Below are 19,254 nucleotides of genomic sequence, written 5' to 3' on the forward strand. Positions count from 1 at the left end.
TAGCTCTTGCCCATCTTTGCTGTCCACAGGTTCAAAATCAAGAATTCCTTCATAAGTAGCACCACCTGCATAGGCACATGCGTTTGTTTCAAGTAGACCCCATTGGAAACTGCAAATTATGTTGTGTAAACAGGCCGTAGCTATTCCACTTTCTGCCATGGAAGGGAAATCTGCATTCGGTAACAGGTCACTGCACGAACGCCTGAGCAGGTGTATCCCGATGTAGCTTTAAGCATGTCTGTGGCCACATCAAAATCTAACATCTCCATTGCAAACAGTGTGGTGGATGGAGAGAATAAACTGTTTTTCCCTGTAATTAAATTTCACAAGTACAGGTACTTGGAAAATAATAATGCCATTTTTATTATTCTGTTTTCCTGTATTCCTCTAATTCTGTGTCAAAATTGAGTATGTTAATGAATTAATCTGTGCACAGAACATAAAGCAGAGCCAGAGTTTTATATTCTATTTTGTATGTAGTACTTTTCGGAAAAGATTAATATGCTATTAAAATATACATTAAAAACACTGTGAAGCAAACAAAGATACTGTGATTAACTGCCCCATAAAAGTCCTCCTGCAGCAGTTGGAAGATTTCTTCCAATTAAACATTAAGTGGTTACATTCCAATTATGGCATGGTACTGAGGAAAAACCCAAACCCAGGCAGATTGGAATCTTTCACATATATGCTGTCTTCTTACTAACATTTTAAGCTAAATTGATGTGAATAAAATGTTTTTCATGATTACAAATATTTCTAATTATATATACATACAATTTGGTAACTTGGGCTTTTAATTGTGAACAAATATTAAAGCATGAGACCTGTCTCCCAGTTTCCTTGGTTCACTTACTTGGTCTGCTGAAGGAACTATTTATACCAAGTGAAATATATGAAAAGTGAAAATCAAAATGAAATAAACATAGAAGGAGCAAAAGAGACTGTACTCCAAGTTATAAACTACAGCAGCACAGAATTCCTCTGTAAATGGAAACTTGTAGCAGAATTAACCTTATCACAACTGCCTTGATATGCAGGACAGAACGGTTACTGGAACTGGTACGGTTTGGTAGATTTTTCCAGAAAAAATTGCTATACTAAGCCTGTGCTCTCATCAGTAATTCTGTAGTTTTGTTTTCCTCCTTGGTCTCACGGTTGAGCAACTGTCAAGAAAAGGCATTGTAACTTGTTTGATACAGTCATGTAACAATTCTTACACTAGAGTATTCATTATTAACATCTGCAATTAATCATAGCCTGTGGGAATTGTTGAAGTAGGTGTAACACTACACAGTTCACCATTAGAAAAACCTCCACATGTAGATGAAGCTTTCAGTTTGTCTGCAGTCATGTTTTCCATTTCTTTCTTTTCTGCAATATTACTTAAGAAAGTTAAAGGTTTTTAGAGGCCTCTCTAGAGTATTGGTAGGCATTTTTTGAAAGACACTTTATGGATATTTGAGTGTCTGTGGAAATTACCTTGTGAGTCTGAAGCTGGCTAAACATGCAAGTCAAACCAGAAATATCTAGATCAGCAGTCAGGTTCTCAAACGTGAGGGTTCTAAAGAGGCAGAAATAAAAGCATTATTTGCACTAATAATATTCTATATCCTGAAAAGAAATAAAAAATGTTAGCATAGATTAAATATACTGTGACTAAAATTGTGTTGGTAAAAGATAATTGAGACAGTTTTCATTATGTAAGTACCAGAGAGAGGTTTCATTTCCATTTGAGCTGATTTTGAACTGAGATCTCTTTAGTAACAACTACACCAGGAATCACAATTATTAGAGATTTTGACTTCTCAATTGTAGACTAGAGATGAAAAACTACTAAACAAAGGTAAACTCCAGGTATAGTGCAGATATTATATTAACACATGAGAAACATCTCAAACAAAAATCACTGAATTAACACAGTTTTGTGTCTTAAGCTTGGTGTATGATCACAGACAATACAGGAGTACTGGATGAACTACATCTGATTTCAGTCTTCTCACTGTTTTAGCATGCTCCCCCTTAAGATCTATCTAATTTGTAGCAAATGCAGTTTGTAGTTTTCACATAAGCAGTGTTTGCAGCAGAACAGCTGACTTATTTCTGTCTCTGACCACAATCGATAGCAGATGTCTGGAACAAGGTAGTTATATATTATGCTCTTCCAGTACAGTCTCAAAGCTTGCAAGGAGTCACAGTTCAGATATTCCCTAAGGCAGTGGTAGTGCCTATTGATGTAAGAGACACTGGAATATTTTTCCTTAATGAATTTGTCCATTCACTTTTTGAGTCTGAATAGTTTTACTATCTGCTATATCCTATTGCAAAATTCCTCAGCTGACTCACACATTGCATAAAGCAAATTCTTTGTTTCATTCGAGGTTCCTGTCTTGTATTTGAAAAGGTGCTGGATAGATTCCATATTTATTATCTTTCTATCATTTATGATACTGCAGAGTTGTCATATCTCCTCTAGTTTCTCTTTTCAGGTTGAAAGGTCCTGATCTAGCTGCTCTTTGACAGAATAGAAATTAATCCATGACTTCCATCATGCTGTAGCAGTTCACAGTACTTTTTCTAATTGTGTCATTATGTAATTAAAAATTATGAAAGGGACGCGAGGCAAGGAGAGAATTGGTAGACTCTCAAGAGATTTTTGAAAATGTCATATTAATGACCTGTAAACTTAAAGGAAGTACTTTTCTTATCCATGATATACTGATTTAGTTATGAGTCTCATGCCTTTTATTTCCAGGTATCTGGATTTTTGGTATATTGTACAAAAATAATTCAGTGGGCACCAGCCACAGAGAATATATTCATGGGAATTCCGGGAGTGACTGCCAGAGCTGCTGTCTCTGCAACATAATCCAAATACAAACTACAAGAGAAGGAACTTGTGTGGGGTACTACTGTTACGCCACTTTGTGCCACTGGAAATGTCTTTCATGTTCTTTTGTAGGTTTCTGCTTTTCATTATAACACACTGGTTATTCTTTTTAATAGATTATATAATCATAATTGACTATTAAAATTTTGGAGTACCAGCCTTGTAGATGAAAGGTACACATTTGTTACACTACAATTAGATTGTACATTCTTCTTTTGAGAGTTTTCCTTTAATAGCAGTTTGCCTGAAGGTTCTAATTTTAATTTAGTTTGGATGAAACTGAGAGAACTGAAGGATGGCAGTATAAAGAATTGGGTTTTGTGTGTGTATGACTTATATCCTTTTCAATTGTTTGTTTTTTGTTAATTGGAGATCACTTTAATGCCATGGGCTTTAATACTTTTACAGTCTCTGAAACTACTGTTCTTCCTTTAGCAGTTATATCTATTTCAAGACAGAGAAAAGCTTTCTGCCTGTTGCCAACTGCTGCTGCCTTTGTGGCAGCAGTGAGAAAGCATTGTAATAAAAAGCAAATTATGTGTTGCTGCTATGGAAAAACCTGAAAGAATTCAAAGGTAAAGACACTGCAATTTTTAAACCTGCCTCACTGCTGCTATGAGTTGTGTATGAGCATAAATCTGCTTGCCTGAAGTGGCAGGTTGGTTTGTATTCCAAGTACTTCAGAATCTTACAAGGGCACTAAGGTTGTATTAGCTTTGCATTTCTGAAGAGGATAAAAAAATTATATGCATAGGCTGCTTATTGTATAGGGAAAACCGTATATAGGTATTCTCTTTTCGTGGGTTTGGGTGGCAGAAATGTAAACTTCAGAATCATCAAGCACAGTCTTTGGTTATTATAGGTGCCTGTCACATAATTCTTTACACAGAAATACCAAACTCCACCTGTTCCTACATGTTAGGAATCTTCTTATTTCGAGCCTCCACTTATACTCATCTGCTTTTGCTCCAACATTGTCATTTATCTTTTAATCTCAGTTCCTGTTTCTTTACAGGTTACCATATTATATGTACATCTGTTGCCTTCCTTCTTTTCTAAACAGTACATTTTCTTAAAATTGTCATGATTGCTTTTCTGCTACAGTGCACTTTTGTTGTCTCTATAATGCTGATGAAACTTAAGTTAATGTTTTCCTCGGGTGCTTAGAAATTCTGATCTTTTCAATAGAGTCCTCTTCTATCTACCCCCTCGGTGTATTTCTTTATAGAGGCTTGTGTCTCTTTTTCATCTTCATAATCTTCTCACATGTCCACTGTCTAAAGACTTTAATTTCATACTAGTTTCATTTGTACTCATATGAAAGACTATCAAATAATTCTTCACTGTTCTCCTCAAGACATCTTTCAATCATCTAGCACATTTTCATCTGAACTACAGCTGTATGTCCACTTCCTGTATTGTTTCTACATGAATTCTATTGGGTGGCAACCCCCAGGTATAGATAGTTCCCATCACAAGCTACTTTGAGGTAATATGCTTTGAATTTAGGCCTCTCCACTTTCTTCGTCATTCTTTAAATATCCATTGCAGTTGGATATTACCTTCCTGTACCAGCTGAAATGCAGGGAAAGACAGCAAAAGTAAAGATATAATTCAGCTCCAATTGAAGTCAATAGCAAAACTGTCATGGCACAATTTCCTTTGAAGATAAACCATTGAGATGCAAGATCAAAGAATTGAATTGTTTTTATCTGTATAAAAATAGGAAAATAACCTGGTATTGATCCAACACGCAAACACAGGGCTTTCTTTTCACCTCTGGAAAATTAGGACTGGAGGACGTATGAGTCCAAAATCAATGCAATGCTAAGTGTGGTATTTGGGAATTTCTGAGTCATTGTTTTATTAATTCAATTAGATTACTAGGTTTGTCATAGGCAGTATCTATCCAGAAATATATATGTGCATGTGTATTCACACATATATACATACATAAAGATTGATGACAGGATTCTTTCTATTGGTATTACTCTGGAGTGTTTGATGACTTCCTTTATCTCAGTGTCTTTGTACATCCCAGGTATTCCCATATTAGGCTTGTATTGCAAGCTGGAGACCACTTTGCTTATTTCACACGGTAAAGTGAGGCACCATGAAAATAAATCACTTCCAACATTACCCAGTAGGCTAATATCAACTGGAAATTTAAGCCATAAACCTGGAGAGCCAAATTTACGCTATAATTGCAAAGCATTCTCCGATTGATTGTGAACTGGTTTAGTTTTGACATTATAACATTGTCTTCATAACGCAATATTGTCTTAATAGTACCTATTGGTCCCCTTGCTCTTTTAATTCATTTCAGTGGTGTTCATGTGGAAACATTAGAAAAAGGTGCTCAGAAGAACATTTTTAGAAGATAATGTGCATAATAAAGTCTAATATGATGCCTATGGCAATTTCACACTGGAAAATAAGCTGCAGGGTAGTACTAGCCATCCTTCAGAGAAACACCTCAAAATAATTAACTAAATCTTAAGTTCATATTAAAGAAACATAAAAATTAACTATGTGTAGGCAAAATTCTAACCCTGGGATTGCTTATATTTCTCATGTTTGGCTATTTCCTTAAGTTTTCCTCTACAGAGATTAATGAGATCATTATGAGCTGCTTATAGTGGAAAGGAAAACATTGACAAGATAAAGTATTCTCCCATCCCTGGGGAAGTGAATCAAACTGCATTGTTTAAATCCTTCTTGAAGTTAAAGAATCAACAGGAAAAGTCCATCCTGAAGAGCCTAATGTCTCCAAAACAATCACCTGATGTCCCCAACAGCTATGAAATCCACAAGTGTAAGGACAAACTAGAACATAGATGATATGATCTACTAGCAACAGAGATAGTATATAGTATTGACAATTTAATCTTTTTTTATTTACTGGGACTATTTGTCTCCAATGAGGATTTAGCTACTGTGTTTCATGCTTGAGTCACTGCAGTTCTTTCTTCTTGATGTTAAATTGGAAAGGCATTTAGAAATTCCACCTGTGCAAGACAAAACAATCCAAGTCTTCTGGGAACATACCAGGTGCTATTCTCCATATTCCTTACAGGTCCTCCAAAATAAAAACATTTGTAATCCAGCAACTTGTTCTCCATTCTTAGTTTAGGAAAACAACTGCTCTGCATGGAAGGCCAAGGGCTGCTGTGCTCTACCATGAAGCTCTCAGGAGCTGAGATCGACTGTTCTTGGCAGAGGGCCCTATGTTACGTTACTTTGTGCCAGACCTGATTAGAATGAGTCTGATCACAATCAATTTCAGATCACAATGCTGAACTCAGTCTTTCTGTCAAGCCCTACAATCAGTAACAAAGATAGCTGAAAGAACTTTCAAAGGTACAGATGATCCTTTAAAGTCACTCAGCCTCACAAGAAGTGAAGAACAGAGGTTTTTTTACAAACTAGCTGAGGCAAATCTCATACAGGGTATCAGAAAATGTTTGTTGAAAACCACAGCAGGAGCTATACTGAAGCTATTAAAAACACAAGCTTAATTTCTAAAATAGTTCTGGACAATTTTTTTTTTTTTTTTTTTTTCACATGATAGTCTCAACCATGGAGGAAAAGAGCACTCGCTAAGGTTGACCTCTGCTATGTTGGATTGAAAATGCTGTGAGTAGAGTGCTTTCCTGGCAGATGGAAGTAGTCCTTTATGCAGGCAAACTTTGAGTTTGAACCCTGGTGCCACAAGCAGGTGAGTGCCATTTTTGCAGTCTGAGAAAAAACCCCAACACTCCTATTTCCAGTCATCCTAAATTAAGACTTGTTTCCAACTTCTCAGTTCAGCCACTGCACTGAAAAAATCAATTATTTGCACTACCTGAGTCTTAATATTTTAATTGCTACCTTTAATTTGCTGATGGATGCATTAGTAATATCTATGTATTGTGCCACTGGGGACTCCTTTACACTGGAGAACGCTCCTCTGAGGAGAAGCGTACTCAGAATCTGGCTATGAAACTTATAAATACAACTGGGAAACATAGTTGAGACTGAATCTTGTACCTTGCAGATACAGAACAGCAGAAGGAGAGAAACTCTTACCAAAAATCTCCTCTTACCAGGAGAAGGGAGAAAATAGGTCCACAGTGTCCCAAGAATACAGGGCCTGAAGAACTGAGCTTCAGTTTGGCTACAGGACTGCAAATTCTCAGACTTCCCTGCCTTGTTTTAGATTTAATTCAAGAGCAGAGGTGACTGATTTGCAAAGACTCCTACAGATATGGTCCTTAGCTGTATGCTAGTGGAGCTCCAAATAGTGTTTAATGAGCCAGGAAGACAAATTGCTGTGTTCAGCTTGAAATCTATAGTAGCTACAGCAAGTATGTGTTTGAAACATTTGTCATTAATTAGGCATCCTCAGTTACCTCCTGGATGAAGCCAAAACCATCTTGGGCATCATAAAATCCATGAACTGCAGTATACGCCTCCAAAATTTGATAATCCAAATGAATCAACTGGGAAAAACTCTCTTCCAATCTGTTAGAGCTATTGATTCATCTGGATCTAGAATGTGTTATTTAATTTTTATTCTTGGTGAAGATAGTTGATTTGTATTGAGGGAAAAAATAGAGGAAATATTGTGTGTAGCAAGTAGTTAGGTACATGAAGAAACTCTCCCTTAAAGAAACTCTCACAGCACACAGGGAGAAGCAGAAAGAGTACAAGGTAGATCTAGTGCCTCAATCCAGTGTTGTGTAGAGTTCCACTGATTTAATGAAAGTTTTTGATTCTGAATTGGTGTCTCCATGGACACTCCTTTCAAAAGGCAGGAAAGAGTCAGCTGCTTGTATCTCAGAGGCGATACATCCCTATTCTAATCTGACTCACAAGGATAGGTAAATTATTTCAATTCAGTTTCTTGAAATAAAACACTATTATTTGTTGGAGCATAGCCAGGAAAAATGCTTAAAACAAAATAAAATCACCTTCATGCAAGATTCCCTAATTAGGCTTCCCTAATACTTCCCTTACTACTGCATGGAATAAAAGGAAAACTCTTCCTATCATGACTTCTCTCTGAACAAGCCCATAAAGCCTCTGCTGCTTGGGACCTAAACATACAAGAACTAGATTCACTCACATGTTCTGTGTAACAATCTCCAGTTGTCTCAATGCACCTCATGGCTTCAGGGTTCCCCAGATGTGTGTAGTTGTCTGGTTGGCACAAGACAGTGGAATGGCTCTGTTCCTACCTTGTGCAAAAGGTTATCTGGGCATGATGAAAGGGCTTGGCCTCCAGGAATGTCCTCCTGAAGCCAAAACCTCCTTGGGACTGCTCTGAGCAGTGTAAAGCCAAACTACTGGACATTTTTTTGAGCCTTCAGGTATGACAGAACCAACACAGGAACATCCATCCCACTAAGTATTCATATAGTGAACACAGACTACGGCAGAGCCAATACTGTGGCCCAGTAACAGTGGACATAGCAGTGATTCCTTCAGTTTAGAAGCAACTTTAGAAGCAGTTAATTAGACCAGTCTGTAATCTTGATCTGGGGAGGCAGACAGGCACACAGCTGTCCTAGGCTTGGGGCTGAATAAAGTAAAGCCTAGCAGCAGTCTGGTGTGCCAGTCCCCCCTGGCCATGCCAGGCATACCTCAGCTGCAGCCAACAACCTGGCACTGAGGCTCAATTAATCAACAGGGGTTATATAACAGGCACAGAATTTCAGCCAGAAAAAAAATCAAATGTATCTGCACACAAAGCCCTCATTGTCCAGTCTGGTCACTTCTGTTCTGCACCAGATGCTTCCTGTGAACAATTTTTCAGCTTATCCTCAAACAGTATCTGTCCCTGATCATTTAATCAGTATTTAAAGATGTGTCTATGATGTTTTTGATCCTAATTGTGCCTCTAGCTTGTGTTTCCAACAGAAAATCCAGCACAGAGCGAAAGTGCAGAACACTTTCTCAGCATCCACAAGAAGAAAAAGATGCATTTTTCTCCTTTCTGATTTTATGGTTTGTTGTATAATAGCAATAATCTCTATTGCTTTCATATACTTGCAATAAATGGCTTTTGAGATCGATGAAATATCTGAGCTTCACTTTAGCTATTAATCATTCTCAGTAGCCATTTATTGCTTCATATATTACAAACAACAGAAGTTACTCCTTAAACCTGCCCAGACAGCTGAGAACTGCAAATTTCAAACCTAACTCTGAGAGACAGATTCACTGATGGAAATTCCTGTGTTGTCTTTTATAACAGTAAGTAATAACAACAGCACTGTGTCTTCCACCTGCAGATTTCAAAACCTACTATACAATGCATTGAGGAAAAATGGGCCTTACTCCTGTAGTTGAAGTGGGGGAAGAAGGTGAGGATATAGGTAAGAAATATCTGTGAAAATCCCTTCCCTGTTTTTTTTCTTGATATCTGAGAAAGCAGTATTGATAAACTGACGGAATACCTGCTTTTGGTGCCATCCTGCTAGCAAAGCTCCTTGGGAGTCAAGCCTCTGTCTGCAGCTAGAGAACAGGTACCAACTGCCCTGGGAGAGGGGCTGTGTTGCTGTTCTTGGTCAATGCCAGCAAGACTGGTGTGAAACAAATATTCACTCAACAAACTTGCTCCACATGTTTCTTAATCTGACCAATCTCCAGTCCATCTCTTTGCTCCTTACACTCCTTCTGCCTAGGGCCTAATAGTTTGGGTTTTTTTTGGGTGATCATAAAATAAACATGGGCAGTGGCATCAAAGGAGAGAAATTTCCTGTAAGTTTGGGTTGGAAAAATGTGTTCTAACCCTGAGAATAATAGTGCAGGTCCTTGACAAAGAATGAACTACGATGAATTTGAGCATAGTGTGCGTTCTCTTGCATTAGAGACTTCTGCTTTGTCATGTATCTGCCTCTTAGATGCCTCTGCTTTGATCATCCATCATCCTTTATTCTGATGAAAATACAAATTGTATTTCTCGGTTCTGTGGAATTCCAGATTTGTTTACTCAGGTGATGACATTGGTATAATTTCTTTGCCTAGACAGGGAATTTACCAAGTTTGGTAAGAAACCATAATGACTCCATTGGCTATGGCCACTTTGACAGTGAGCGGTCAGCTGCTAAGGAGCAACCAAGCTGTTCTCAAGACATGACACAAAACATCTCACTGTTGCCACACTCGGCCTAAATTCAGCATGAGGTCAATGTATGCATGAATCCTGGCTGTCTGGGAATAGATGATGTTGGGAGCTCAGAGAAAGAAGCCCAGACAACCTCATCTCTTCTACATGAGTTACATTACATCATGATAAGGGCAGATGGTCAATAGGTCAAAATGCCAGCTCCACCAGCAACACTAGCAGTAAGCACATACTGGGGTGCATACAATGGTATCAGTTTGACAGCACTACAAATACCCTACTTATCCTCCTTACCCTAAAGATCTGCAGTCAGATAATATGAAAATGGGATGTTCTCTCATCTGCTTTTCTTTTCTGCAATATTACAAAGCCAAAGTGGGACTGGACTGGATATCGCAAGTTTTTTGTTTGTGCTGCAGCTAACATGAAGAAACAGAGGGGAAAAAGCAGTTTTAATGGTTGTGTCAGAATTTTGATAACAGGCTCAACTACTGCCTGTTGTTGTAATTTGTTCATTTGTTTTTTAAACAACTAAAGGACAGAATTCACTTTCTTCTCCCAAGTCTGGTCTAAGTACTCTACTCTCCAGTGTTCCATTATCTTTAACCTTGCTTCATGATTTAAAAAAGCCGTCATCCAGATTAGCCACCTCAATTCCCAGTGTTTATTTTAATGTTTTCTAGAATTTAATAATGTTCCATTCTACCGAGTATACTTCTACATGTAAAATAGGTCTATACTACTAATGACAGCAATTTTGTGTTATTGTAGCACACAGTTGCAACAGGCACTGAGTGAAAATAACAGCTGAAAAAAAATCTGCATTAAAACTTTTCTCATTTTCAACAAAACCTTTGTCATGTTGCATTTCCATTAGGCTTACATAAGAAGTTGTGCCACTCTGTAAAGTACCTATGTCTTAACAGTGCCTTCTTATTCAATCAATTACTTCTCTTTCAATATCAGGAGCCATATTTTAATAATGGAAGTAGGGATGAGTTGCTCTTTACTCTCACTAGCTGGTCAGAAGAAGATCAAAAGGGAGAGAGTTGGTTTCTGTTCCTTATGCATCACTGGCTGAATTGTTTCCACATTTCCAATCTAATATAAATTACACTTGTGTAACTCCAGAGGATGACAGAAGAGATGCAGGACCGAAACTGAGAGTGCTTTCATAACTTGCTCTTGGAAATTTCAAAAAGTATTACTGACCTCCTCTCCTGCTCTACTTTGCACAGAAACATTTGCTATGGATGTCTAAGGTTGTTCAGACAGCTCAACAAGGTCTTGACAGCTCTCTTCGGAACTGGAGGAAGAGCAGATCTTCCATGAATGCATATTAATCAAATAATATTTTGCTTCTAGCTACCTAAGAAGGAATATAAACTCTTGCCTAGAGATAAAAATTGACTTACTATGTGAAACCAGACTTCCAGTTAGTTCAGTATCCTATCTGCTACTAGCCAATGACATATGCTTAAGAATATAAGAACACAACATGTACAGAATGATCCTTCCCGACTTCTAGAAATTGGCATTTTGCTGTGATTACAAAAAGACCCGTGTTAACTGGTGAAGAGAACACAGGAGTCAGGAAAAATGAGTTCTCTGAAGCACTCTTCCTTTTAATTGCTCTTTGCCCTCAGGCAATTCACAAAGGTTGTGACTCAGTTACCAAGTGAGTATGAAAATATTCATCAGACTTTGCTAGTTTGTAAGGACTGGATGCCCTTATAAAGCTGTGTGTCACCACAGCATCACTTGCTACAGAAGAGCCATAAAAATTGCTGTTGCCAACATGGGTGAAATGTGCCATGAAAAGTGGCATAGAGATGCTCTCACATCTTGAAAACCAAATAATCAAATGAGGTCATAAATCTCTGATCCAGGTAAATTTGTACAGAGTAGAAACGGCAAAGATAAGCTAGAATTATGTGGTTGTATTAAAGTAACTTTTAAAATTTATACTATAATAAAAATAATGAAAGAGCTAGCGAGCAGAGAACAATGGCATAAGCACCTTTCAAACACATGTTCAATGAAAATTAGCACTTACGTGATCTTGCATCACCAAAACCAAAAACAGTGACACTAGTTTTGCATTGATTTGAAACAGAAAGGTTTTCTTAAGACTTCTTATGTCCAAAATTCTCTACAGCATCTGATAGAATTATGCTATAAATTCTTTCTTCTGACGAAAATTATAAGTTTGATGAGTTTTTCTTTATTTGCAAATTGATTTCAGAAACCTCTAAAGTATTCCATTGTTATATTTTGGAAACATTATTTACCATGTTTCTATTTTGAAGATGCTATTCTGAATCCATCAGTATGCCCACTTGTTTCACAGTCATCTTCCATCATATTTTTATATCAGTCCTACCTAATTACATGAGTGACTAATTTTCAAAATCTAGAAAATAGAAATATAACTCTATGGAAAAAAAGTTGTACCTCTTGTGTCTCCTGATTTCTCTTTGTTCTTCTAATAGAAAAATAAACTAATTTACTCAGTAAATTGTACACATAAGTGGAAAAATATGCATGAGTTTCCTTGCTATATTTCAACAAATTGCATATTATCTATCAATAATATTATCCAGTTGTGTGGAATATTAAATAACAGGTTGGCTGCTTTCTGTGAATTTCATCAAATACTTCTTTTATACTTAAAGTCTTACAACTTCAGTGAGAAAAAGGTCAATCAGAAAAATTCCAATCATATTCTTTACTATGTTAGATAGAGCTGAGATTTTACATGTCTGACATAATGGAGTTCTGTCTCGCCTCATTTGATAGGTTGTCCTCTTCTGTATTGGCAGCTACTTGATATGGTCATAAATTTTCCTCTAAAACCTCCCATCATCTTCCAGGTTATTAAAAATGTATTTTGTTTTTTAAGAAACTGTAATTTATCTAGTGAAAAATTGTCATAAAAGCTTTAATATATTTGTAGACTAGTATTTTTCTCTGGTTCTTTAGAGTGTCACAATCAAAGCTTATATCCACTGCATTTTTTTGCTCAGAAAATGTAAGAATGAATGGTAAAAATTTTATTATTGAAAAGGTTCCCCTTCAATATCACTTGCCATAAAAAGGTATATACAAGGCTTTTTTTCAAAATATTCCTTGATCAGCAGCAAGGAAGTTGCTTCCTATCGAATTCTGAATGTTACTGTATAGCAAAATTCTCATCAGGTGGGCTTGCCTGTACAGAAGAGCTGACCAAAACAGTTCTTTTTCAAAATATGTTGTTCTAAAAAACTGTTTACCAAAGTAATAAGTTTATTTTTTCAGTGTAGGAATGATGTGTCAGAGGGAATGCATTCCACTCAATTTTGTTGCATCAAAATCTCTGTGAGAAACTGGAGATGAAATTTGCTCTTTGCCTCAGACTTTTAATAGCAGCATGAGTGCTATTAAATAAAATGACTGTGATCACAAACATTTGTGGTACGTGATCTGCCTCCATCCACAGTAAATCACTGAGTCATCATATTGCATTGCAAACTCATTCATAACATATACTTCCCAGAATATTCTTTCTCAGATCAATGGGCTCATATTGCTTCTGTTTTCTATTAGGCACAAGTGAATTCCACCTACAAATCCATTCTTCTAAGTATAATTTAATTATAATCTGCTGTGTGCAAGGGAAATAGTAGCAGGCAAGTTAAGGAGGATAGTCCATCCTTATGGTTGTCAGGGAAGTGGTCCAGACCATGAGTAACCAAACTTAGAAAAGGAATTCTGTCATATCAGCCAAATTATTTTCTTACTGGGACTCTAAAAACCTTAAAGTAAAAAACAGTCTGGCAGAAAAATGCTCTAACATAACATCAGCATAACTGGAGAAAATCAAGAAGGAGGTAACAAGAAGGTGCATGTTGTGAGATATTATAGCTGCATAAGCTCAGAGTGGTTGACAGCTGTTTCATGCCAAGGTCTGTACTAATAGTGGACTATCAATACCATTTTATTTTTTTTTTAAACCAAGTCTAGATTCATTTCTAAAATTTATTTCATGGACTCAAACCTGTCATCCCAAAGCTATGAATTACCCAGAGTCAGAATAGACCTAGGCAAACTAGAGAGAGTTTGACAGAGAGGACACTTTTCTACCTTATGATTATACCAACAACTATTCCTCTTTGTTCCAGTTTCTGGAAAGGAATTAAGAATGCCTAATCATCATTCCCATGGCACTCTGAGAGGTACTAAAGCAAATAAATATTACATTTAATTTTTAATAATATTCAAAAAGTAACTCTGATTTTATTGTGCATCACTGAACCATCATGGGAGCATTAATCTGCAAAGGTCTATGTTTCTGGGATGGAGACAGGGACAGGAGAAATGCTCTTTGGCACAAAGTTCTATATTATGTATTGCATATATATATATATAGCATTTCTCTATACCATGACCAGTGGCCAACAGTATTTAAATGTTGCTTTCATTAACCTCAAATTAATTGCAGTGGGTACTTCCCTCTCTGTTGTCATGGATTGTGTAACCACACCGTGGTCAGTGAAACTCTGTTGCGTTATTCAGCAGAAAATCAGCACTACCAGCCTCCAGTTTATTGATACTGTTCCGGTCTTTTAAAGAGTGAAATGAATACAGCAGTGTTTCCATCAAAGAACTATGTGTGCTGCATATTAACAGTCTCCATCTTGATGGAGCAACAGTATCAATAACAGACCAAGTTGCCTCTCAAGGCATAAGGTTTTGTTAACCTTTTTGCTTCTTAAGATAAATGATATTCTCATTAATAGGTAAAATGTTATCTTTAGATCAGGTTTAGCTGTTATTGAGAACATCACAAGTGGGGACCTGCAGGACAATAAGACAGAGGCTGCAAGAAAAGCCTTTTACAATAAATATCTTCCAAAAGGAAAAACAAAAAAAAAGTTTCAGTTCCTGATGACATAGAAGTTCTGGATAGCATCCAGTGACCAAATCAGCAGAAAAAACTGCAGCTTATTATTTCACTTAGAGGAAAGGAGCTTTTTGATTCCAGTCTGTGTTATCTTGTTTCGTGCAGTAGAGGACACTGTTTTACACATCACTTCCCTTGCCAGCGTAGCGTGGTAACACAGCCCCCACTTTCATCAAGCCCTGTCCTCTCCAAATACAAAAGAGGGGTTGCATCAAGTTGAGGATGAAGTGCCATGCTTGTCAAGCATGAAATATTATGAAGACATAATTAATATAAACTACTGGAATAATAAAAGGATCGAGTAGAACTTAGATATTGAAGGTGTGCAAGTGTGTTGCTTGACCTGAATTGTGATGTGCATGAGCATCCTGAAACCTCCATCCTGTTCTTCCTGCTAACATTTACCTGCCCACCGCAGCTGAAACATGGGATAATAAGCAAACTGCCACTCACTCTTCATCAAATCTCTAAGTTCAGCCGTCCGTAGGTTCGAATGTACAGTTATGCTCTGAATTTCTTCGAACTTAATTGAATGATTCTGAGTACAAGAATTGAATGATTCTGAGTACAGACACATGAAAACCTAGGGGAAAAACGTATTTATAAAGGTCATTAAAAGATTTATGTCATGCTAGTTGTTTCAGTGCTTAACTTAGCACATCTAGGGAACTATTTAACTAAGTTTTCTTTGAAAATTCCCAACTCTTAGCACATTATAACAGGACTGGGAAATATAAGTGTATTTTCAGTTGAGGTTTTAATATAAATATGTCATATTGACCTGCCTACCTCCAAGTAAGATGCTGAGGAATAAATTTATAATTGTCTTTACAAAAAAATCATCAGCATAAAAGTTCTGGAGAACTAGAAATTAAGGTTTGTTTTGTTTTGTTTTTTCTTAACATATTTTCCTCATGACCCACTTTTGAACCAGTTCATCATTATGTGGAGCCTTCATATAGATCTTATTAGGAAACATCAGTCACATCATTATACCTTTGATGCTGTCATGTTTGTGTTGTTGTTGTTGTTAAAACAATGATAAAGTAATGTTTTCTGGAACAGGATAGTAATTAAATGACAGAAGACAAAATTTGGGATTCTCCCCTTCCAATTCCCAAGATGCTTTCTGGCAACATCAAAGCTTCTCTCTCCTTAGATTTTTTTAAAGACATATTATATGAGCATTTTCTACTCTATCTTGGACTCTTCTGTTCTTCCTCTCTGCTCTCTTCATATTTGGCTGTGTCTTTTCACAAAGTCACCGCTCAACCAAAACAGCAAACAGACCTCATGCTCACAGGCAAAATGGGCTATGAAATACTATGGTATTACTTATTTGTACTGTGTTGTGTAGAAACCACAAGCACATATCAAGGTTCTGTTGTGCAAGAACAGTAAAAGCATACCAGGAAAAAAAAAATATGTCTAGCGGCATAGATTTCAGTCAGATTACATCACCATGAAATTACTTCTCTATATCATTAACACTGTTATTAAATTGAAACTAGACTTGTGAATAAAAGTTGCTTGATATTTTTGTACTGTTGCAATGGTAAAGAGATGCTGTGGGTATAAATCTCAAGGAGAAGAAAAGGCTATCTGAATGGTCTATAGTCTCACAAATGATGAGATAATTTAGTTTGGAGAGAACCTCAGGAGATGTCTCATCCGATGTCCTGCTCAAATTAAGGTCTGCATTGAATTCAGACCAAGTTTTCTAGGGCTTTATCCAGTTGTGACTTGAAATCCTCCAAGAATGGAGATTTCAGAGCCTCCTCAGGCCTCAGTCCAGTGATTAATTATCTTCATAGAGAACATTCCAACGTAACATCTATTCAGAATCTCCCATTTCCATTTACAGCCTTTGCCTCTCATTTTCTTACTGCAAAGAGACTGTCTCCTTCTTGGTAACTTCCTCATAGGTATTGGAAGGCTGCATAGAGTTCTACTATGACTTCTCTTCTGAGTCTAAACAAGCCCAATTCTTCTCATATGACATGCTCCAGCTGCCTGGCCATTGTGGTGACCCTTCACTGGACTAGCTCTTCATTTCCTTCTGTCTGTCTGTCTAATGTTTTTTCAAGTTCTGCAAGGAAGGCAGATATATCTGCATCTATTCTAAAGGAAACTGTGACACACTTTTATCACAATTAGTTGCAAAGCGGAAAAGTATATTTCATATCACTGCCATAAACTAGAACCTCATAAGCAAGTGAGCATCTCTAGGCAGAAATAAAGAGCCACTAACTCAACCACAGACCTTATGAAATCAACACAGTTCTGAGTTGAACAGCACTTACCTAAGGCTTTGGTCAGCATGACAGCAAACTGTCTTCACTGTATTAATATCCAGGCTGTCTTACAGAAATCTTCACTACTTGTGGTAAATACGATGATCTTCCTAGTTCGTCTGGTGAAACTAAAGCAAGAAGCTTTTCCATCCTGAAAGCTTAGGGAAAAAAAAAAAAAAAGAAAAGAAAAAGAAAAAAAGTTTCCGTTAGAATATATCCCTTATCACCCTTCACCTTAACTTCAGTCAATTTATATTATGCATGTAGCTGTTGTCCATCTATATTTATATGACTACCTAACTGCTGGTAATAAAAAGATATGAATCATCTATTCATACACAAAGTTATAAATACATCTATTGGTAACAGAAGGATTTCAATGTTTACACAGGCTGTCCCCCAGCTCAGTTGTATACAAATTCAAAGACTGAACTTGATCTATCCATTTCTGATCTACTAGACAATGTGTGTGTCATGTGTGAGGCTATTTCAGCCTTTGGGAATGATTCCAGTGAGACAATCACTTGGGGAAGGTGTGATTTACCAGAGGCCTGTTTTTGCATTAGTTCAAAGGTCTATTAGCAAATACATGGAAAAAATGCAGCTTTTGAGGCATAATACTTCTCAATTCTAGAGGGAGAGAACTGTAAAGTGCTGTAATTCAAGGCATGCAGCTCTTTGAAGACATGAAATGTTCCCTTTCTAGGTACCATTAGCAGAATTAGAGTAATAAAATGTCCTTCTTTTAGAATCTGATCTATCTGGCTCACCAGTTTTAATCAGTAATAGTTCTACTTAATAAATAGGACTCCCAATTTCCTTCAAGGAAGGTCTTGCCAAGATCTGAAAATCAGGGTTTCACAGGTTCTATTATGGTTAGGACACATCAGAGAGAAGAGTGTTATACAATGTGTCTTACACATTAATTACATCTCTGTAGGCCAGAAATGGGATGCAAGTTTCCAGAGGTATGAGAGGGAAGTGGAAAGAGCACTCATTACTGATCCTTGTGTGAAAAATCTAAAGCAGTCTTTGATGACAGGGAGGTGTGTGTGGGGAGATAAAAAAACCAAAACAAAACACAGCTTTCCATGAAAAACAATCCCATGGGAATTATTTATTTAGTTCTTTAAGTAACTCACAGATGTTGCAGGTAGTATTTCCTGGATTACTAGAATTCTGGACATTATTTCTTGCTTCTGAAGTGCTTATGACTCACAGAAATAAGGAAGGAGCTTTTAGAAAAGGCATAGCTGCATGTTTCACCACAAAATGCATTAAGGCACAAGATAAGTATCTTTCCTTTTGTCTTGCAATGTGTCAGGCATACCCCAGGCATGTAACAAATAATAAATAAAATAACAGCATAAGCGTGGCTGGGATTAGAATACTATTACCGCACTCTGGAGTCTCCGTCATGGTCTTTCTTCTCACTCTTGGCAATCTACTTGCCAGTTCACATCATAGTTTGAGAAAGATCTGCCAGGATATGAGCTACATATGAGAACAAGAAACTCAGGATATATTTTTTATTAACTTGCTGTCTGTATGGGTGTATCTCAATAAGACCTTTGAATATAGCTTGTGAGCACTGGCCAGTACAGAGAGTGCAATGTCTAACGTTCCCTTCCAATGAATTCTTAATCTGCCTTCTTAAAAAAAAACGGCTGATATCACAATACATGTCCTCAATTTTTTTCCTGCCCTTTCTCTGCTCCAATCTTTTGTTTGCATATGACTATATTGCATATGTTGTTAGAAAAGTCTGGTGGGGAGGTCTTTTTCTAGTAAGAGTTATCTAGATTGTAGGTGTGGTATATAGGGAAGATAAATGTGTAATAGATCCTGGAACTCACCCTGGCATGGCACCAACGGAGTTAAGCACAGCCCCAAGTGCTGTGACTTCTCCAACTTTGTATTTTATTTGACAGTTCTCTTTCTCTCCCTGGATTGTCATGTAGCCCTTTTGCTCTGTCTGTTCACATTACACAGTAGCTCCTCTGGTGTCTCTTTCAAT

This window comes from Nesoenas mayeri (assembly GCF_963082525.1).
Source record: "Nesoenas mayeri genome assembly, chromosome: 7".
In the NCBI taxonomy this organism is placed as follows: Eukaryota; Metazoa; Chordata; class Aves; order Columbiformes; family Columbidae; genus Nesoenas; species Nesoenas mayeri.